The sequence below is a fragment of the Ochotona curzoniae genome, unplaced genomic scaffold, assembly GCF_017591425.1.
Source record: "Ochotona curzoniae isolate NIBS_2020 unplaced genomic scaffold, NIBS_Ocur_1.0 contig_1, whole genome shotgun sequence".
NCBI lineage: Eukaryota > Metazoa > Chordata > Mammalia > Lagomorpha > Ochotonidae > Ochotona > Ochotona curzoniae.
This window is the reverse complement of record NW_024464918.1, coordinates 5074509-5096224: the sequence shown is the minus strand read 5'-3', so window position 1 is coordinate 5096224 and position 21716 is coordinate 5074509. Positions and strand designations below refer to the sequence as shown.

Sequence of the window (21716 nt, the reverse complement as noted above, 5' to 3'; positions counted from 1 at the left end):
GCTCAAGTACTTGGGTCCCTGCCACCCATGAGGGAGACCTAGACCAAATTCCCAGCTTGTTGCTTTGGGCTGATCTCACCCCTGCTGTTGTGAGCATTTGGGGAGAAAGTCAGCAAATGGAAGAGCGCTCTCTCGCTCCCTTCTTCCCCCTCCCCATCGTGTGTGTGTGTGTCTACCTTTCAAATAAAAGAAATCAGTTAATTAGACCCAGGGTAAAAGAGTAAAAACATTAGAATGATATAGTTGTCTTGCAGAAAAATGAAAGAACTAGTGTTTTAGTCCATTTAGACTTCATGTCATAAACTTGCATTTTATAAGAAAGTTTGGAGAAAGCTGAAGTTCTGGTCCCTCAGTTTCCTGCTGATTGGCACCCCAGAAAGCAGCAGGTTGTGGTTCAAGTACTTGGGTCCCTAATAACCACATGGGAGACCCACATGGAGTTCCAGTCTCCTGGCTTCAGCCTCACATTTAGATAAATGTTTCGTATTCTCTCTATCTATCTATCTCTGCCTTTCAAAAAGAGCAGGAATTCACTGTAGCAGTTGAGATGCCTGCCTCCCACATCGGGGTACCTGGATTTGGTTCCTGATTCCAGCTTCTAGCAAGTGTAAACCCTACAAGGCAGCAATGTCCGTCCAAGTAGTGGAGCCTCTGATACCCACACCGGAGACCTGGATTGTAAACCTAGCTCCTGGCTCCCAGGGCAACATGGTCCAGCTTTGACACAGACACTACAGCCTGGCAAAGGCCATTGTGAGTATTTGGGTGGTGAATCAGTGAGTGGAAGTGCATTCTCTCACTCTGTGTGTGTGTGTGTGTGTGTGTGTGTGTGTGTACTTCTCCTTTCTACTAAATAGTTAAATATAAGGAGAGAACTGATGGTGACCTTTAGGTGCAGCAGTTACGAAGGCTCTTGGATGCCTCTCTTTTTGGAGTGCCTGGGTTCACGCCCTGGCTCTGTTTCTGGTTCAGCTTCCTGTTGATGTGCACCCTGAGAGGCAGCAGATCATGGCTCAAGTATTTGGGTCTCTGCCATTCCTGGCCTCAGACTAGCCCAGACCCAGAAGTTGTAGGCAGTTGGGGAGTGAACCAGTAGATGGAAGATTAGATAGATAGATAGATAGATAGATAGATAGATAGATAGATAGATAGATAGATGCCTTGCAACTTTTAAATAAAAGTAGATATACAAAGAAAAGCCAACCCCTAATGATAGATGTGGTAGGTGGTCAGTCTGTTGAGATCTGGTAGTTATGGCAATATGCTGCCCCTGCTCACTGCAGAGGATTCATTGTGGGAAAGACTGACTTAGACATATCCTGGGTTGTGGCTAGCACAAATTAAAAATATTATGAAAACATAAAAACTTCCCACTTTCCAGTTACCCAAAGTGCCAAACCTACTATCTTGTGTATGTTCTTACCATCTGTGTGTCTTTTTGTGATTCAGGTCACATTTTTCCACCTGGAAATATGTAATAGAAGCTAACCTTTTGTCTATTTATAATTGCCTGATCATGGAGCTGAGAGTACTGCTTAGTACTTAGTAAGCACTCATTAGATGCTTGAAGCAAAGAATGACCAGTGTTTTAGCTTTAGCCCTGATTCTTAATCAACATGAGCAAGTCTCTATAGCAAAGAAATTGACAGTATCAGCTCTGGTCTTGGTGGTTCTGTCCTTGTAATTACCTCAACCAGAGAAGCCAGGCTCAGACTGAAGGTGCTGTTGTCACTCTCTTTATCATTCACCCTACCTGACCAAACCCAGGTAGCTCTGAGGTGGCTCAAGCCAGTGGCTATGTCTGTGGCTGCCTGCCTCCCTGGAAGAGACTGGCTTTGGTGCCTTGTGCCTTCAAGTGCCCGGTGCGGGGAGAGAGCCCTGTTCAGCTCCATGTTCTCCACACCCATGTATGCAGAGGACACCTGCACAGTTCCTCATGTGTCTGCCCACCCAGCTGGCTCTACCTGAGGGAGGCATTTTCCATGACTCAGAATGCCCAATCCAATTTGAAACCTGCAGCTACACAACCTTATTCCATGTCTGAAAATCTAATGGAGTTGCTGTTTGGGTTAAGTCACTTTCCCATCAGACCTCCCAAGTTGAACGGTGCAGTTTTTAACTTCTTCATTTTCCAAGTTGAAAAAAAAAAAAAGACCTGTGGAACATGGCTCCCTGACGCTGCCCTTGGTGACTTGAAAGGAGGGAGTAGAAGCAGGGGAGCCAGAGGCCACGGAGCCGGAACATGTCCTGCCTGAGCTCAGAGACCCACGAGTCACGAGGATATTCCTCCTCCCTACAAAACCAGGCCTTCAGAATCTCAACTGAACTTGCAGAATTCTCCCAAGGTCAAAGCAGTGACTTCAGACGCACCGGCCCGAAGGAGTAAACATCTGAGAAACATGGGATTTCAAAAATCCTTGCTCGCCAAAGAACTGTTTTCTGCAAGTAGTGGATTCCAGGTTGAGCTCACAGCTACCCCTTCTCTCTGGGACACAAATTTCTGAGGCCTCTAGCCCCTGGAAGGACACTGGGGTAAGGCCCTGGGCAAGGTCTGTGTGATCAGCAAGAGGAAAGGGTGCTTGGGACCACCCCAAAAGACGAGTGTTTCCCCCTCCCTAGGCTGCTCTCCTGCTGGCCGGAAATGCCTGCACACTCCCTGATCTGACTCATCCCAGGCCAGACAATACAGCAATCACGTTTGTTGATTAAAAACGAGCCTATTGAGACTGTAACCATGCCTTTCAAGTAGCCCTATTACTCTATCTGCAAAGCATGCAGCAGGTCTGTGCTGTGTCCTCTTCCCATTAAAATACAACCTCAACAGGAGGATTCCAGCATCTGTTCCAAATTTCCCCATGATTTATGTGACCCAACTCCGTGTGTAAATAGAGAGTCTGAGCAGGATCTTGTCCTACATACAAGTAAAAGAGGAGAGACAGATATTTAATTACAACATCAAATTTGTTGCAGATCTTGAGTGTTGTCATGCTAACCAGATGTCCACATATGCAAATGGTGATTTCACGTCAGCAAACCATGAAAGTGCTTTAGATGTATATGTTACTTGCAATTCTGAACATTTCACCTAAGTTATTCCCATTGCAACTTTAGCCAACAGAGGAGAAGCAGCTCCTCTGGACCATATTCCACAGCTGAGGAAACTCAGTGCTCAAAAGCCAATTGGGCAGCCAGTGCTAAGTTTTGTGCCTTCACTTACTTTTCATAGGTAGTCCCTACCCAACACGCTACAGTGTTTTTTTCTAAATAAGGAAGCACTGAGCATATTGGGCTCAGGGGTGGTTAAGTGTCAGTTTTACTTAAATACAGGACATTCCCGTGTCACAGTAGCCCACACCTCTGGCTAGGAATTTCATGTCAGCTCACCACGGGTGCTGTGTACACCATGGACTGCCAAGGTATAGGTAGCAATTGCATCCACATCCAAGAGACTAGATGAACTTGCTCATGGGGCTTGAATGGTGGTAATGCTAAAGAGAAACAAGAAGCTACTTCGAGATAGGTGGAGAGGGCAAGATCTAATGGACCTGCTGATGCATTCCCTGTAAAGGAAGAGAGAAGGGTGGCTCTCAGGCTCCAGATTAACTTGGTCCTTTATAGTTTAGTGTCTGGGCTGGCATTGTGGTACAGTAGGCTAAGCTGTACCCTGCAATGCTGGCATCCCAATCTGAGCATCGGTTCAAGCACCTGCTGTTCCATTTCCAATCCAGCTTCCTACTAATGTGCCTGGGAATGCAACAGAAGATGGTCCCCTGTAATGCATATGAATAATTTGGGTGAAACTCCTGGCTTCATTCTGGTCCAGTCCAAATGTGGCCATTTGGAAAGTAAACCAGTGGGTGGAAGAGTCTGTGTGTGTGTATCTCCTTCCATCTGTCACTTTGCCTTTCAAATAAATAACAGATTTTTTTAAAGAGTGCACCCTTAAACAGACATGGTATGGAGACTGCAAGTCTAATAGAACAGCAGACAGGCAGGGTGCTGGGCCTCACCCTGACACTTAGGCAGCCTTGTGGAGCCTGTGTGGGTAGTTAGTGTACAGTATGAAGATTCTGTTTCACTGTCCTCCGGAATTCATGCTGAGGCTTGGGCTCAACCACACCAGTATAGGAAAGTGACAGAACCCTCATGAGTGGGGTCAGTGCCCCAAGGAAAGAGCCTAGGCCTGGGCTGGGGAGCTTGCTGTTTTCTGCCTTCTGCTTTCCGCCACGGGTGGACAGAACATTGTACCACGCCAGTCTGCAGCTTCACAGCACCATCTTGGAAGTGGAGAGCAGCACTCCCAGATAGCGGAACCTGCCTTCATCTCGGACTTCCTGGAATGCTGACCTGTAGGAAATACATTCCCGGTGTTCGTAAATCACCCCATCTGCAGTATTTTATTATTGTCATATGAACAAACCAAGATAAACTTTCTTGGAAAAAACAGTTCAATCACAGCCCCAAACATTGAAAAACACTTCTGCAAACACTAGGGAGTAATTAGAGCATTTTAAATGAGGAAAGTGAGTTGAACAGATCCCTGTGGAAGACCAGCTTGGGAGCAGTAGCTGGGAGGAGTTTGGATCTTGGCTCAGCTGGCCTCCTACCAGCTGCTTGGATTTGGGAAAAGAAACTGAACTCTTCCGGGCCTCAGGGTCTTCATTAGCAAATTGGAGACCATGGTGCCTTCCTTGTTTGGCTGCTCTGAGAATTGTAATTGGAGAGTCTGGGATATTGAACATACCACATGCGCTGCTTCCCTTCTCCGTAGCCAAATCCCTGCTTATGCAACTCAGCTCATGAAGAGGCTGGAAGCTCCTCAACAGGTCCCAGTAATGTGGAGTGCAGGTTAAGTGGCTACCTGCAAAATAAAATGGCTGCAGTGTACAGGTTCCTGTAACAGGGGGGCTGTGGGTAAAGCCACTGCCTGCAACGCTGGCATCCCTTATCAGCACTGGTTTGAGTCTCAGCTGCTCCACTTTTATTTAGTTCCCTGCTAGTGGCCTGAGAAAGCAGGAGCAGATGGTGCTAGTGTGTGGGCTCCTGTATTGACTAGAGAGAGCTGGAAGAAGTTCCTGGCTCCTGGCTACTGGAGCCATCTCAGGAGTAAATCAGCTGATGCAAGATCTCTGTCTTTCAAATAAATAGGCTTCTTTTTAAAAAGAGATCCCTGTGATCTCCCCAGAGGGAAAGACAAGCCCCAACTTGAGTTGGGGAAGGAGATTTCATGGGCTCTGTAGTGAGGGACTTAGGGCTGGGTGTCTCCAATGGAAGGAACATTTGGGAATGTTGGGGCAGACAGTCAGTACTAGGGGTTAGTCAAGTGCCCAAATGTGCCCAGAGGATGGTAGAGCTCTTCTCCTCCCATCTGCTGGTTCACTGTGCTAATGTCCACAACAACCAAGACTGGACAAGGCCAAAACCAGGAGCCTGGACCTCTATCTGGGCCTCCCATGTAGGTGGCAGGGACCCAAGCACCTGAGCCATCCTTTGCTGCCTCCCAGGGTATGCATATGAAGGAAGCTAGATTGGATGCAGAGTACCTGGGACTTGATCCAGGTCCACTCATATGGGATGCAGAAATCCCAAGCAATGAGTTAAGTGATGTGGCATATGGCAGCCCCAGCATGATGTTTTTGAGATACATGTAGCATCTTATCAGTAATTTATTTTTGTTAGCTCAGCAGTCTTCCATCTTACAGAAGTGACAATTTGGAGAAAAAGTAACAATTTGGAGGGGAGGGGGCTGTTAAATTCCTTTCTCTGACTTCTGATGTAGCACCCAAAGTAACCATGGTGGCAGCCCTTAGATCAATAAGCAAGGAGCTTCTTCCATGGGTGCAGGGTCCCAAGGCTCTGGGTCATCCTCTAGTGCTTTCCCAGCCACAAGCAGAGAGCTAGATGGGAAGTGGAGCAGCCAGGACACGAATTGACACCCACATAGGATCCTGGTGCATACAAAGCAAGGATTTAGCCACTAGGCCATTATGCCAATCCTGCTGTGGGTTTCTGAGCAGGGGGAAGGCACCCCACCATGGCCATGTCAGGTGGAAAGCAAGCACAGTGAGAGTGAGCATGTCTGAACTTGCTTTCCTGACTCTTCCGTGGTGAAATCCGGCACAGGCATGCTGACGCTTGTCCTTGCTGGGGAGTTTTGGGTCTGGAAGCTACAATTGCTCAGACTTTTCTAAAAACCTCAGTTTAAATGGGTCAGGAGTCCAGGTGAAGGGCAGCTGAATTCTCTACCCTAGGCTGAAACTGAGGCAGCTGCCAGGGCTGTGTGCCAACTGCATGCTCAGGACCTGCCCCCAGCTCCCTCAGGATTCAGTCTGTGGTAGCTGGGCCCTGCCCTTGGAGGTGAAGTCCCTGCTTTCACACTGTGCTGAAGGCTGCCCTCAGGTCCTACATAGAAGGTTCACAAAGAGACTGTGTGCTGCTGCTGGCATCACACCCGCAGGCTACCAATGGCCCCACTTACCTTCAAAGGGAGGAGTTGATGGGGAGCGGTGCACCCGGTGGGAATCTGGGGCAGCTCAGAATTGTACCCCACCCAAGGATTTCTGCGGTTCACCACCTGCTCCTCCACCTGGAGCTGGGGCAGTGCCCAGTACTCAGAGGCTCACGTTGTGTTCTCTCACGTTGTGGCATGGTCATGGAGTCCAGCCAGCATTGCAACCAGTCTCTCTTCCAGGGTGGGTCTTAACGACTGTGTTGGGCCCAAGGCTTTGAGATGCCTGAGAACTGTTGTGGATGGTGAGGGCAGAGCCAACCCAGCAGCAAGCAAGCAGGCCTTCCTGGGAGGGCTGCAGGCCTGAGTGTGGCCATCACCAGTCGCTCACTTGGGTTGTGGTGAGATTGTCTCCCACCCCTGTTTTCAGTTCAACATGGCCAGGTGCCCAGCTGCGGCCAGGAAATATGAGCCTTCACTGGGGGCGGCAATTTAGGAGCCAGCCTGTCTCCTGCATCCTTCTAATGTGCAGGACTTGAGATGCTGCTGGCGCCCCGAGCAAGGCTGCTGCCAACCCACAGTGTACATATGGTGTAAGGGGAAGTTTTGTTCTTTACTGTCCCTGACATTTGGAGCCATTCTTACTGCTGTGCCACCTTGCTGACCTATGTGGCCGACACAGATGGACAGTATCACTGTGAAGCTTGCTGCCCCTTCTCTGTCTCCTGGACTCTCCTCAGAGCCAGACACACCCTCCACCCTGACCCTAATCTGTCGCTTTTTTGAGCTGTGGCCATCAGGGTCAATCTCAGTGCACAGTGACTGTGCTGCTGTACCTGTGGATTGCCTGTCACTCAGAGAGAGCTCCCCAGCTGTATGCTAAGAGGGGACACTGTCACACCCCAGGACCTTAAAACTCCTGATGGTAAATAGGCTCCTTTCATTTGAGAACAAAAAGCAATAATTAGCACATTCAGACGAAGCTGCCAATCAAATGCAGCCTCACCTGATTTGCACCTGCCTTTAAGCAGCTTGCTTGTTTGTCTCTGCAAATCTCAGTTATTGTGCACCAGCTCCTCTTTGCTTACACCTGTGATTTGCCACTCTTTTTGTTCCAAAGACTTTGGTGTTGATGATGTCTTTCTCTTGAGGTCCTTTCTGCCGCCACATCCAGAGCCCCCAGGACTCTTCTTCTGGCTCTGTCCCCTCTGCCGTCTTCTCAAACAGCAGCAGCCCTCATAGTTGTTCAGATGCCACTGGTCTGTTTCTCTCACTCTTTGCATCTCCAGCACCTTCCTTCATAGGCACGCATGCACTCTGGATTCTCTTCTCTCTCCCATGCCTTAGGTCTGCAGGCGGCACTTCCCTCCTGGGGCCGTCTGCAAGCCATTCTTTGGCTCAGAAGACTTTGGCTCCAGCTGTACCACTTCCTGAAGGGCCATGTTGGGCTGCCGCACAGTGACCACATGCAGTGACCAGGCTCATTGCAAATAACCCATAAATCCCAGTCCAGAAACCTGACAGCTGCAAGATGCAAGCTTCACATGCAGAGAACACCCAACTGCAGGATGCACCCAACTCCAGTAGGTGCTAAGAACCGATGCACAAAAGCACGCCATGGCGTTAAATTACACAGTGCTACCAAGAGGAGAAGGACCAGAGAGGTCCTGGCAATTGCATTCTTCATGAGCAGTAACAGCTGAAGAGCACTCACTCCTGTATATCCTTGGATTCTCAGTAGATCTGAGGTTGTCTTAGCCTCGTGTCCACCCGTCTGATGAGGATACCAGGACTCAGAGAGGGGAAGCAGTTTGCTAAAGGTTGCACAGCATGCAGCAGAGGTCCGGGGCAGGAGCCTAAACGGCCAGCTGCAAAGTTCAGGAGCTCACCCAGGAAGTGATATGCTGCTTTCAGTGAACCCCTGGCTGCCACTGTGAGTCCTTGGGCTCTGGTCCCACAGCCCCATGCCAAGGCCCTTCCCACTGCTTCAAGGGGAGGGGAGGAGAGGAAAGGGGAGCATATCATGCTGAGATGGCTGCAGGACTCCCCAACAGTGCACACTGAGAAGGCCCCATTTGAACTCTTCCCTGCTGGCCTTCAGAGTGTGCTCAGCCTCCACGTTCTGTTCCAGCATGGGCTCATATGGGGCCTGAGGTAGCGTGAGGTGAGCCCAGGGTTTACAGCAAGGCCACAGGCATCCTGCCGGCTTGGACCGCCTTGCCTTTCAGATTAGGGGATTGAATTATAGCATCAGCTCTCCATGACACGCTGCAGACCAAGGCTTCCCTCGTGTCGTTGAAGTGAAAAGTAGATCATGGCGCTGGCGCTGGCTGCAGTGGGCCGGCTTCGGAGGTACGGGAGCCGGTGACTCCTCAGCCATCTGGTTCTCATTGACTTCAGTGGGGCGAGGGGAAGACAATGGGCCAGTGTGCAGTGTGCGCGGGCGTGCCTGGCGCGGTGACCTGGACCCTTGGGCTAGCAGCCTGGGAAGAGCTGGTAGGCTGGGGAGTTTGAGTTTCCTGGAGTGTGGGGGTGTTTTCTACCCCCCTGAGTCTGTTCTTCCTAGAAAGATGAGTTTCAGCTGTTTTCCCAAGGCTCCTGGTAACCTCCTTGTGAAAGGATATTGTGTGTGTGTACACATATACGCGTGTGCTTAAGTGGGTTTTAGCTTGTGAAGAATGCAGGGTGTATTTGATACAGAAAGCTAGAGTGAGAGGTGGGGCTTTCCAGCTTCCTGGGGTTTTAACCCCTTTCCTCTGTCTGTTCCTCCTTGGTGTGCCTACTATTCCTCAATGGGAATGTCCCTGAAATGTCTGCAGTGTTGGAGACATTCTGCAATTTGGAGATAGTTGTATACACATAAAATGCCATTCATGGGGAACGGGACCCAAGAATAAACAGGAAATATGTTTGTGTTTCATATATGTCTTATACACAGGAAGCCTGAAGGTGATTTTAGATGGTGTTTTACATAATTCTGCTCACAACACAAAGTTTCAAGGGGTTTTCCACTGGGGCATCATGTTAAAGCTCACAGCTTCAGATGTGGAGGAGTTTCAGATTTTCTCAGACGGGGGATAGTCAACCTAAATTTGAAGGGGGGTCGGGGGGAATGACCTGGTGTGTGCTTCTGAGTTAGGCAGGCTTATGAGTTAGGCAGGCTTATGAGTTAAGCCCTCCGAATGGGTGACCTCCAGCTGTCTGTTGAGCAACCTGGAAGCTAAGCACTTAACTGCCTAGTGATGGGACAGGAAGTCAGTCTAGATTCCCCAGGGAGGGGTGCAGGAGGCAGCCAGGGCTTAGTACTAGCACCCCAGGATGCCGCAGTGCATAGTCCTGCACAGGCAGCAGGCTGGTTTGTGTCTGGTTTTCCACTCAGCAAGCCTGTGTACTTTTGCTGCTCCATTAGTAATACAGTGCATGTGATGGGAACATTTGCCTTATGTAAAGTTCTCTGAACCTGTTGGTTCATGCTCTTTGCCTGGTTGACTCGTGTTAACCCATTGTCAAATTATTTGCAACGGCTTGTTACATTAGGGACATTGATCCTTTGTTACTCATGTTGCAAATGTAGTTTGTTATTTGACTTTCTGTCCTGCTTACAGTGTGTTAGTGTTTTTGTGAGAGAGGCTTAAAACTATTACATCAGTCTCTTTTCTCTCTTATTTTATCCTCAAAGTTTCCTTTTGTTTCCCCAACCATACTGAAAAGACATCAATATTGAATGTTGATGTTATCCTATCATTTAAAATTCAAAGAGTAGTCCATTTGTAATGCAGCTGTAAGAAAGAAGTTTATGTTCACTTCATCAGCTGAGTTTTTTTCAAACTTCAAGGAACATCTCTTCACTTTCTATGTATTTCATAGATGTTTCCTTAAGTCAGAATTGCTCAGATTTCCTCATAATTCTTATGTAGCTAGTATGTGATGACTTGAAATGCTTTTAGCACAGCTAGGACTACACCCATCTCTAAGTGTTTCAAGCTGAAATTTAGGAGAACACTTTATGGAAAACATGCATCTTGAAAAATCTGTGCATGGATTTTTGGTAAGTTTGGCATTTAATCATATCTTTCTGTGAATTCTTTGAGATACCCATATGGCCTGTTTGCTCTCACCAAATCTTGAGTCACAGCCTCTCCTCTCCCTCCAGACCTCAGTTCCCGACCTGCTGCCTCTCCACCTGGAGGAACAGGATTTTCTAGGTGAGACGGTGGTCAGTGTTAGATTTACTGACCACCCAGGAAAAAAAACCACTAGCTGACTGTCAAAGAAAAGATGCACGGGGGCTTTTATTTGAGATTCATCCCCTCGCAGCGGGAAAGAGGAGAAGGGAGAGAAAAAGATCTGAGGAACTGCAAGGGAACAAAGGCAAACAGAGGGATGTGTAGGAGGGTTTTGTACCCCTTCCAACACAGAAGCTGGCACAGGCTCTGTTTAAGTCCTGATTAGGTAAGAAATGTCAGCCTAGGCTCATTGTTGGCCACCTGGAGCCCTGCTAGTCCAATGACTTGTCTGGCTCCTGCGGCCCTTTCCGGTGCTGGGCTGAGGCTGTGCAAGAGGGGGCAGTGATGTGCCGGGTCTGAAATAAGCCCAGCCCCACTCCTGTACCCATGGCTGCCATCAATCAGTACAGCCCTTACGTCTGCATGGCAGTTATTCACATGTTTGAAGGAGAAGGCCCAGAAGGTGTAGGAGGAAAGCAGCAAGATCTCTGCAGGAGTGACCCATCTCCTGCTGAGAACCCAGCATTGTGTGGCTGGATGTGCCAGTCCCTAGCCTCTCCTCCTTTCTTCCAGAAATCCCTGCCAACACGACCCAACCAGCAACCTAGAGGCAAGAGGGCCCAGGCCAGAAGATGGAGTGAGACAGAGGAGGTGTGAGACAGGTCTAAGCCAGAATAGATAGTAGCTGGGATAAATCCCTCAGCCATCTAGTCTACCATCCAGAGACAACTTGATTAACACCTTTCCTCGGTGACTATTGAAGATGCATTACTGTCTTGCAACTGAGATTTTGCTGTGGAATTGCTTTGTGAAAATGCAGCTAAGCACAGGATAGTTGAGGGCCACTTCAGAAGCCCATGAAAGAAGGACTTGATGGCAGTGGTTTATTAACCATATGAAAGAACCCAAGTTGCTCAAGGGGAATGGATTTGAAAAAAATATATATTATTTGTATATTTGAAAGTCAGAGATAGAGGTAGAGAGACATATTTGAAAGTCAGAGATAGAGGTAGAGAGACAGAGAGTCGTCCATCCTCCATTCATTCTCCAAATGACCACAAAGGCCAGAGCTGGGCCAGATTGAAGCCAGGAACTTCTAGTCTCCCACATGGGTGCAGGGGTACAGGCACTTGAGCCATTCCTGGCTGTTTTCCCAGGCACATTAGCAGGAAGCTGAGTTGGAAGTGGAGCGGTTAGGCCTCAAGCCATTGCCCATATGAGAGATCCATGTCTTAGACAGCAGCTTTCACCACTGTACCACGATGCCAACCCCAGATAGTAGATTTTTTTAAAGCAATATTTTTGAAATGTATGCAATCTTTTTCTGTTGCATTGTACAGCCATTCTTTGATGAATGAAACTCAAGATGTTTTGGTTGTTAATTTTAAAGCATAGCATCCTGAATATGTAGATTAGGGGTGGCAAGTGAGGGCTGTTTTCTGGCCAGGCATCACTCCTTGGTTTTGTTCCATCCCATGGGTTCAGATGGGGATGGAGTCTCCTTCCATCCAGTACTTCCAAGCCGAGTGGCTCACACCAGCTGAAACACATTGCCAGCCTCTGTGCTGAGCAGGCATGAGAATAAACCCACCCTGCACAATGATGTCCATGGCCTTCAGTCATGACAGGGGAGGCCTCCAGAGTCACAGGGTGTAAGGACACACAGAAGACCTGGGGGGTGTGGGGGGAGAAGAACAGCTAGTGGAAATACTGCAGGGTAAGTCAAGCCAAACTTTTCTGATGAAGCAACCCTTGTGGACTTCTGAATGTGGGATGGGGGTATCATCCCAGAAGAATGGGGTGTCCAGAGTACCCCTTCCTTCTGTGGTGAAAGCTCACAGTTGCAGGCACCAGAATATCTGCTTTGCATATCTGAGGATGTGTGTCCACCACCTTCCTAATGAAGCTCAGCTTGCTGTGCAGTACCTCCTCAGCTGCTTCATGTGAGGCGGCCAAGAAGTCTGAGGCCAGCCCACTTTCTTGTTCTTAGGGATGTTTCTTTTTCCCTCTATATTTATCATATAAAAGTGAGTCTAATAATTCTTTTATGTTTGAAGTGAAGATCCAGGGTCACCACTGTGTTTGGAAATTCCCTCCAGTGGCTCAGGCTTCAGAGCATTCACGGTGAGATTGCTTGCAGCTTCACAGGAGGGGTATATGTCCAGCTCCTGCAGGACCAGGAACGGAGTCTCAGCAAGGGCCTCTGGCAGAGCCTGAAGGCTTTCTTATGCTGACTCTCTCCCACCTGAGCTACCTGAGCTGGCACCCCCACCCCCGTTTGAAGCAGCATGCACATGATGCAGTTGTCCAGGGAAGCCAGTTGGAGACTCAGGACTCAAGTTTCCCATCAGCCTGGGGAACTGCTTCCAGCCAAGCGGCCAGCAAACCTTTCTGGGGATCCGTGCCCAGCCTGTTGCCTGACTCTGCATGGCCGTGGATACTTTATTTAGACAGCTGCAAGCCATTTCCATCTGCACGCTAGGTGCCACTGCCCATGATCCTGTCTTTCATGGCTGTTTTTGTTCTCATTGTGTGAGTTAATTCCTTAAGAAGGCTGGGAATTCTCAGATATTGTGAGACAGAATGAGGACCCAGGCATTCCTCGTAATCACTTTTGTCACTTTGCATTCTTCCTCCCCTCTCCCATACACACATATGAAAAAGCAACGGAGAGCGGGAGAGATCTTCCATCACCTGGTTTACTCCTCAGATACCTCAGCTCAAGTCTGGGCCAGGCTGATTGAGCTCCAGGAACTCCATTTGGGTCCCTCACATGGGTGACAGGAACTCAAGCACTTGGTCCAGCTTTTCATGCTGCTCCAAGTGCATCTGCAAGGAGCTGGATTCTAAGCAAAACATCTGGGGTCGAGCTTGCAATCCCTGTGGGCTGCTGGGGTAGTTCTGCATTCTCTCTGTTTCCGTGCTCATTCCCCACATAACAGATTTACTTCCCTGTGGTGTCAGCTCAATGTCCTGTTGGTTAAATGAAGTTCTTTTTTTCTAGTATTGTATCAAGGCATACTTTGAATTGTAAATCTGAGGACTTCTGTGGAAATTCTGGACTCTTTTTCCCCTTCCCCTGTCACTCATTCCAAATAATGAAAGATCTTTCTGAATGCTTTGATTTCTCATAAAGAACCATAGGCTTGAATCTCCAACTTTCTCTGGACTCTTAAAATCTGTCAAAAGTTGTGGTGAACTATGAGGGCACTTTAAAAAAGGTGCTGAAAAAATGGAATGAAAAGATAGGGTTATATTGGTGCCAAAAGTTGAAATCGATGCATATCCCTCCCCCTTAGGATGTTTTCCATGAACTTTTGAAAGCGGAAAGATTTTCCATCAAGGCACATGGGTTCCAGTTTTTGGCATCAATGTAGACTCATCTTTTTGTTCCATTTCCCTTGCAATCAGGTGTGCAGTAGATCGTGGGACTCAGTTGCTGCCCCTGCCCCTGGTGCCTGGCAGGCTTATCCACATTGAATATCATCTGAACCCAAACCTCTCTTCTCCTACCTCACTGTTAGAAGAGACCTTCCAGAAGCTCCAGGCCACTGCAACTCCATTTTCCACAAGCTTTCTGAAGCCCCTTTTCCATATTGTTCTCTGACAAATTAAAGAAATGGAGTTTGCAGAAGCGGTAGTGACACAGACGGCCAACATTAGAGTCTTGTGGCATGTGACAGTAATGCTGTGTCTGGGAAGATGGCCAACCCTGGCTACTGTGGAGCACTGGTTCTCCTCCATACACACCCTCAGGCCATGAGGAGAGGTGCCCTGAGCAGCCAGAGCACACACTGGACAGCTTAGCAAGGTTCATAGGGCGTGGCCCCTGTCCCTCTCTTTGAGGATAGCTGTGGACACACAGCAGGGTGGGCTTGCCATGATGTCCCAAGTCAGCTTGCTGGCCTATTTTTGGTTGGATTTCATCACATTTCTTAGAGCCAGGCTCTGACTTGTCCCTGCACTGTGTCAGGTGTTTTCAGAAGTTGAGAGCAGCCAGTCATGGGCTGTCAAGCATCACTTAAAACTCAAGTCCCAGAACCAATGGAGGGAAAATGGCAGTCTCAAAGAAGACAGCATTGCATGCAATAGAAGCAGGTGAGGGCCTCCCTGGGAAGTTAGAATAGGTATGCGCCATCCAGACTGTGTATTAGCAGGGGCTACATTCCTGATCTGGATTGCAGCATGGGCTTCCCAAGTAACTCTGAACAAGGTAGGGCTCCCCACTGGAATGTGTTTGCTCTGTTTGCAAACATGGGGATGGGTCCAGAGAGGTTCCAAGGGGTTTCCTGCCCCAGCATTCATTACCATTTTCAGCTGCAGCGTATTCAGCAGGAATGCAGCAGACAGCAGGCTTGGCTGATCTTGGGCAGATCAGTCAACTCCAGAGGCTGAGGTGCCAAGGCTGCTGCCAGCTCCCATGCCCCATAATATAGCCATGAGGAGTTGGAAACCACTTTACTCTGACAGTGAGCCATGCTGCTTTTGTAAGGCCAAGCTGAAGTACAAGGTCTGTGGCACCCCTAAATCTCGGGGTGTGCAGAGATGGCCCCAATTCCCCAGACCACAGGCCTTGCCCACCCCTAACCCCCAGCTCTGCAAGTGGCTGTGTTCAGAATCCCATGTCATCTTCCATAGGCTGGGCAGAGGCAAGTTGGCGCCTGTTGGGGAGAGTAAGGGAGGTGCCTGCTGCTGGCCAGGCTGCCCTCAGATGCAAAGGCTTGGGCTCCATCCTGCCCTAACCACTTCACCGCAAATCACCATGGGAGTGGCAGTTTGCTAATTTAGCAGATTATAGGATGATGTTCAAACCAGACATTCAGGTTAATATGAAATCCATTTAATGAGCATAAATAATCTAATTAGCTTGGGTGCACAAACAGAACAAATAATCCCAAACTCTCCCTATCACTTGTGTTTCCGGCTTCCCCTCCTTTTGGAGCACATTGCTTCAACTTGTCCCTCTTACCTGCACCTCTGTAGGCAGAGAGATAAAGGGGAGGGCTGCTTTTATAACTCACATCCGTGAACTGTTGCAAGAGGGTGGGTGTGCACCTCCCTAAAGATTTTATGGTTTTCCCTGCCTTCAAGGCCTGAATCTCTTGTATGTAACAGAAAGATTATATCCTTCTGTTTATTTGAGGAGGCAGGGTTGTGGTAAAGTGAGTAAAGCTGCTGCCTGTGACACCGGCATCTCAAATGGATGTATCCTGGTTGTTCCACTTCTGACCCAGCTCTCTTCTAATGGCTTGGGGAAAGCACAAGATGGCCCACGTGTTTGTGCCCTGGCCACTCATCTGGGAGACCCAGAAGAAGCTCCTGGCTTCTAGAGTTGGCCTGGCTCAGCTTAGACTTGTAATCATCTGGGGAGTAAACCAGTGGGTGGAAATTTCTCATTCTCTCTCTCTTGTGCTTTCTCTCTCATCTTTTACCTCTTTCTCTGTAGATCTCACTTTCAAACAAATGAAGACGTCTTATTAAGAAGACATACTAGGGCCCGGCGCGGTGGCGCAAGTGGTTAAAGGTCCTCGCCTTGCACGCCCGGGATCCCATATGGGCGCCGGTTCTAATCCCGGCAGCCCTGCTTCCCTTCCAGCTCCCTGCCTGTGGCCTGGGAAAGCAGTCGAGGACGGCCCAAAGCTTTGGGAACCTGCACCCGCGTGGGAGACCCGGAAGAGGCTCTTGGCTTCGGATCGGCATAGTATCGGCCCGTTGCGCTCACTTGCGGAGGATCTTCCTCTCTGTCTCTCCTCTCTGTATATCCGCCTTTCCAATAAAAAAATAATAAAAAAAAATAAAATAAATCTTTAAAAAAAAAAAAAAGAAGACATACTAGAGAGGGAGACAAGGAACCCTCCCATTTGCTGGTTCATTCCAAAATGCCCACAAAGGCCAGTAGAGTTTGAAGCTGGGAGTCAGAACTTGGTGTGGTTCCCCCCCAGGGGCTGGGGATTTGTCCCAGACCCTGCAGTGTGGCCCAGTGCCCACTCTGCACACTCCTGTTGGTTATTTCTAGGTCACAGCATTTCCTTACTTCCCGCAGTGGGCTCGTGTCCGCCTCTGCATCTGTCTGCCCTGCAGTCTACACTCCTGGAGGTTGAGAGCTGCATCCAGCTATGACCTCAGAAAGAACGTATGCAGAGCAGTGCTCAGGGATGACTACAGCGGCCAGACGAGTCAGCTCCAGACTTGGCTGCAGAACTGAGGGGATGACAGTTCAGCGAAGGCGAGTGTGGCTGCCAGCAGGAGCGCACTGTGAGTGTTCCGATTCTGCAATTGGTCAGTGTTTACTGAGCATCTACTATGTGCTGGCCACTTTTCTAGACACTGAGGAGGTAGCAGTAAACAAGCTAGATAATGTTCTTCTCCATGAAGAGTTTACGTATCTTGGGGAGACACATAATAAACAACTGAGAAATCAAACTGGAGCAGTTGTTAAAGGAATTCAAATAAGATTTTAGAGGAAGGTGGAATTGGGACTTTGCATATTGAGCTACTTGCTGCCTGTGCAAAGCTTATATTCCCTTAAGTACCAGTTCAAGTCCCAGCCATTCCACTTCTAATTCTAGGAAAGCTGTGGAGGATGACCCAAGTGCTTGTGACCCATTTGGGAGACTCAGATGCAGTGCCAGGGCCCTGGCTTCAGTCTGGCCCCACCCTGGCCATTGAGCCCATTCAGGCATCTTTCTCTCTCCTTCTCCCTCTGTAACTGTGCCTGTCACATAATTAAACCATTTTTTAAAAAAGATTTTTGGAAGGCAGATTTTGTAGAAAGAGAGACAGAGAAACGTCTTCCATCCTTTGATTCAGTCCCCGAATGGCTGCAACTGCCAGAGCTGAGAGAGTCCAAAAACTGAGAGCCAGGGGCTTCTTCCTGGTCTCCCACACAGGTGCAGGGTCCCAAGGATCTAGGCCACCCTCGGCTGCTTTCCCAGACCATAAACAGAGAACTGGATCAGAGGCAGAGCAGCTGGGACACAGTCTGGCACCCAAATAGTATGCCAACACTACAGGCAGAGGATTAGCCTCTTGTGCCACTACACTGGCTCCATAAAAAAAAAAATCATTAAAAACTAAAAATATGGTGAAGAGTGTGACTTGGACTGGGAAAAACCTGTCACCTTGAAACGTGAGATCTGAATGACACAGTAAAGAGCTTTCCAGATTGGGGAGGCACCTCACGCAAAGACCCCGAGATGGAATTGAGCTTTTGTTGTAGAAATGGGAAGCCTTCCAGAGTGGGACATGTATGTCTGGGACCAAAGAGTAGCCAGGGCCAGGTCACACGGATCCCTCCACATGTCTGAGGAGCCACTGAGGTGCCCCGAGCAGGATGGAAGGCAGAGGAACAGGTCTTCCTGGAGGTGTTTCCTGAGGAACTCTTAGTCAATCCAAAGCCCTGTTCATGTGTGAGAATACCTCCTCAGCCACTGTGATGCTGTGTTCTGGGGCAGGGATGGGGCTGGAATAGTACCTTGTTGCACCTGTACTTGCAGCACTTTGCTTCTTTGGCCTCTCTGGTGCATGTTGGGACCTGGAAGAGAGAGGATGTTCCTTGACTCTTGGCTCTTGGTCCCCGTGAGAACAGAAGCCACAGAGGGAAAGCATTCAACAGCCCTCACTGGCCCCAGGCTCTTTCAGTGGCAAACTACGGAACACAATACAGAGGAGTTCAATTTAGAATAATAATCTGTCTGCTGCCAAAACTGATCATTCCAGGGTAGTGCTGGCCCCGGTCTCTCCTGCTTGGCTTCTCTTTGTGTGGATTTTATTCTTGTTCTGGGACAGGTTCCCCCAAACTGTCCTTACAGAATGCGGAGTCTCTCCTGGGCCCCAGTCCTCTGATCCCAGCATTCGCAGATCATTGCTGCTGAGGACCAAGGAGCCATTCCAATTGATGTCCTTGCTGCGTGTGATTGATGTGCTTGCCTCATGCCCTCTTGGGTAAGCTGCCCATGCCAGTTGAGGGACAGACAGACAGACACTCCTTGAGGAGAGGAGGACGATGCTCAGGTCCTGGCCTCTGCTCCTTATGTGGCCTATCAGCATCTTTACAACCTACCTTTGCATTTACGGATGCTCTGTAATTGGCATGCTCTGGGAACCCTTACTGAGCCAGAGCCCAGAGGGCTAGGTTCAGTGAGGCACTGTTTAAAGAAGCACAGTCTATAGTCCATATGCCCTGAAGGGTTGTAAAAATAACTCAAAAATTGTATTTTTACTTATTTAAAATCACAGAAGTGCGTGTTCCACAGCAATTTTGCCCACCTTCCTGATGGCACTGTTGCTCCGACGCAACCTTCCCAAACATTCCCACCCTTGCCAAACCTCTAAGCACTTACACTGTTCTTCTTTTCCATCCATCCCTCTAGTAATTTATTATCTAACTGTACTGTGTCCAGAAATGTGTGATTATTAAGCACTTGAAATTTAGATGATCTGAATTGAAATGTGTTATTCGTGTAAAATATACTCTTTCTCTAGTATACTTGAGAAAGAGAGAGAGATCAGTTTATTATGGTGCAAAAACAGGTTTTGAAATTTGCGCATAAGGTTTTGTTTTTGGTTTTTTGTAATACATATTTTTTGTGAACTTTGTGAACACTATACATTAGAATTCAGAATTTTTTTGCACTAAAATAAACTCATCTCATTCCATTTTCCATGTCTTTCTTAAGTGATCTCAGACGTTAATGATTTTGTCTTGTCACACATAGGTAAAGGGACATCGAAATGAAAAGATGTTCTTGAAAATAATTGACCGCATTGTCTATTGAAATGGCCATTATAAATCTGAATCGCCAGAAAACAACATTAAATGGGAGAAAGATGTAAGTGTTTTTCCTCCTGTCACTTAGAAGCCTGTATCCTTACTCTAGAGTTTCCGTTATTTCATTCATGAAGGAGCTGCCACCTCCAGTTATTTCCAGGCTTGCCACATCCCTCCATGGTGCTCAGTTAACACATCTCAGACAAGACAGTTAGCTCTTTTTATTTAAAGTTGGCAAGCAACATTTTCCTACTGTTTTCTTCTTTTGCATAAATGTCTAGTTCCCAGTTCTTCATCACCAACAATTTCAGGCTTACCCGTGTTTCTTCCTTACTCCAGGAGAAGGTCCTGAGCCACCAAAGTAATGGCATCATGACACATACTTCCCACAAGATGCTGGAGGTTTGGGAAATCTCCCCAAACTGCTGAACATATGCTGGTGATAAGAAATATAAGGATTTTCTCTGAGGTTAGAGAATTTTTTTAATCTGATAATTTCATACATCTTTTTTTTTGGAGAGGATTGAAATACCACAAACATAGACAGCTCCCGCTACACTTACTTATTCTGTGGTCTAAAATTTCACATACTTGAGACAATTGGACATGGCTGAGTAAATGCCTCTGAAGCAAATACTAGCAAGGGAACAGAGGCCATTTTTTGACTTGGTAATGATTCTGCCTAAGGTTGATAAAGGAGCCATCCACCTCTGGGGATGGTGTAAGATATGAAAGCTGACTTCTTGTTGCTATGAGCCTGTGGTTTTGAAAACCAATAACAAACTTGGAAATGAACTGGGGCAATAGAGAAGAGGCTGGCAGTGACCATTTCTTCCTCTTGCGCCTCGTGCTTTTTTTCTGCATGTGAGGGGTTACGCATACACAGTGTGAGGATTTACTAGTAGTGGTGGCAGTCTTATGTACCGGAGATTTCAGACAATTGCTTGTGCATGTTACTAGAGGAAATCAAGTATTGTGTAATTCAACAGAATCTCAAGGATTTACGCAGATATTGGGCAAACTGTTCCTCCTCTGTGGCTAATTCACGCCTTTCTTAACAAATGGTAAAACCACAGTGCTCATCAGAAACCTTGAGCACCAAAGATGAATCTCTGGATTCTTAGTTAACTTTGAGGGGCCATCTTCTTCATAGTTTTTTTCAAGCAAGTGGCACAATTGAGCTATCTCACAGTTGTTTTATTGACCAAGAAATGACTGTGCAAGTGTGTGCAAACACATTTTTGATGTTGTTTTTGGCCGGAGAGCACAATTTGTTTGTCCTCTGGGATGGATTTGATGTGTGTGAGAGCAAGGTCTTGGAGCTGAGTGGGAGCTGCCAGTGTGAGATGGGTACTCAGACAAAGATTACAGAAGGATGTAGAGTCCCTGGGCTCTGGCCCGAGGCCAACCGCAGCATCACAAAATCCCAGTGAAGTCTTTTCTGCCTGCCTCCCCTCTGCAGGGCTATCTGCTCTGCCAAGTGTAACAGACAGCCATGTGCTCTTAAAGACCCCCATGGGACACCTCCCAGCAGCTCCTACAGCTAGTGCCAAGTCTCACACTCCCGGGGTCTCTTTAATTGTGTAATATCCACATGGCCTGCTCTGATCCAGAACCCAGTGGAGTGCTGGCCCAACACCCTACTCCTGGGTGAGACCCAGAGCCAGGCTCACTGCCTCTGGTACCCCCATCTGCTCTTTTAAAGTGTGCAGACAGGGGAACAACACCTTCTAAAATTCCAGAGACTTATGATTTGGGCTAAGAAGGCAGTAATCTTAAGACTTGTCTGCTGTTTGATAAAGCCTGCCGTAATACTTTCCAGCCCCACCAATATAAATACTGATCTCAAAGATGGTTGGTCCTGAAGTGTGACTCACATGGACGCTCAATGGGAAAGGGGGTCAGTTGGTAGAGCCCTATTGGGAGGAAGTGCTTGACAAGGACCAGAGGCACGCATGTAAGACTGGAGTAGCTGCATGAAGTGGTTCCAGAACCCTAGAGATGAGGGACATGTGGATAGCCCTGAGGTGAGGTCCTCCTCGGGGAAGGCTGTTGCTGTAGGTCACTGCTCGAGATTTGTAAAGGCAAATTACTAAATGATTCCCATAGTTCATAGGGGAAACAGAGGAATGGGCCAACCCCTAACACAAGTCTCTGCGTTAAAAGAACATTTATCTGGGACTTGAGCTGAGGCCAGGCCCTGGCTGCCAGAGCGAGCCGGAAATGGTGAGTCCTCCCCTGCTTTGAAGTCAGTGGTCAGGTTTGGCCGGCT

At 48.1% G+C, this 21716-nt stretch overlaps 1 long non-coding RNA gene across 1 annotated transcript in view; it reads left to right on the top strand.

Moving 5' to 3' along the window:
• The window catches only part of LOC121157985, a 47639-nt gene extending 27767 nt beyond the window's left edge, over positions 1 to 19872 (top strand). The window contains exon 4 of the long non-coding RNA XR_005884128.1: positions 19784 to 19872. This is a non-coding gene — a long non-coding RNA (uncharacterized LOC121157985). The remainder of the gene's footprint in view (positions 1 to 19783) is intronic.
• The last annotated feature ends 1844 nt before the right edge of the window (positions 19873 to 21716 follow it).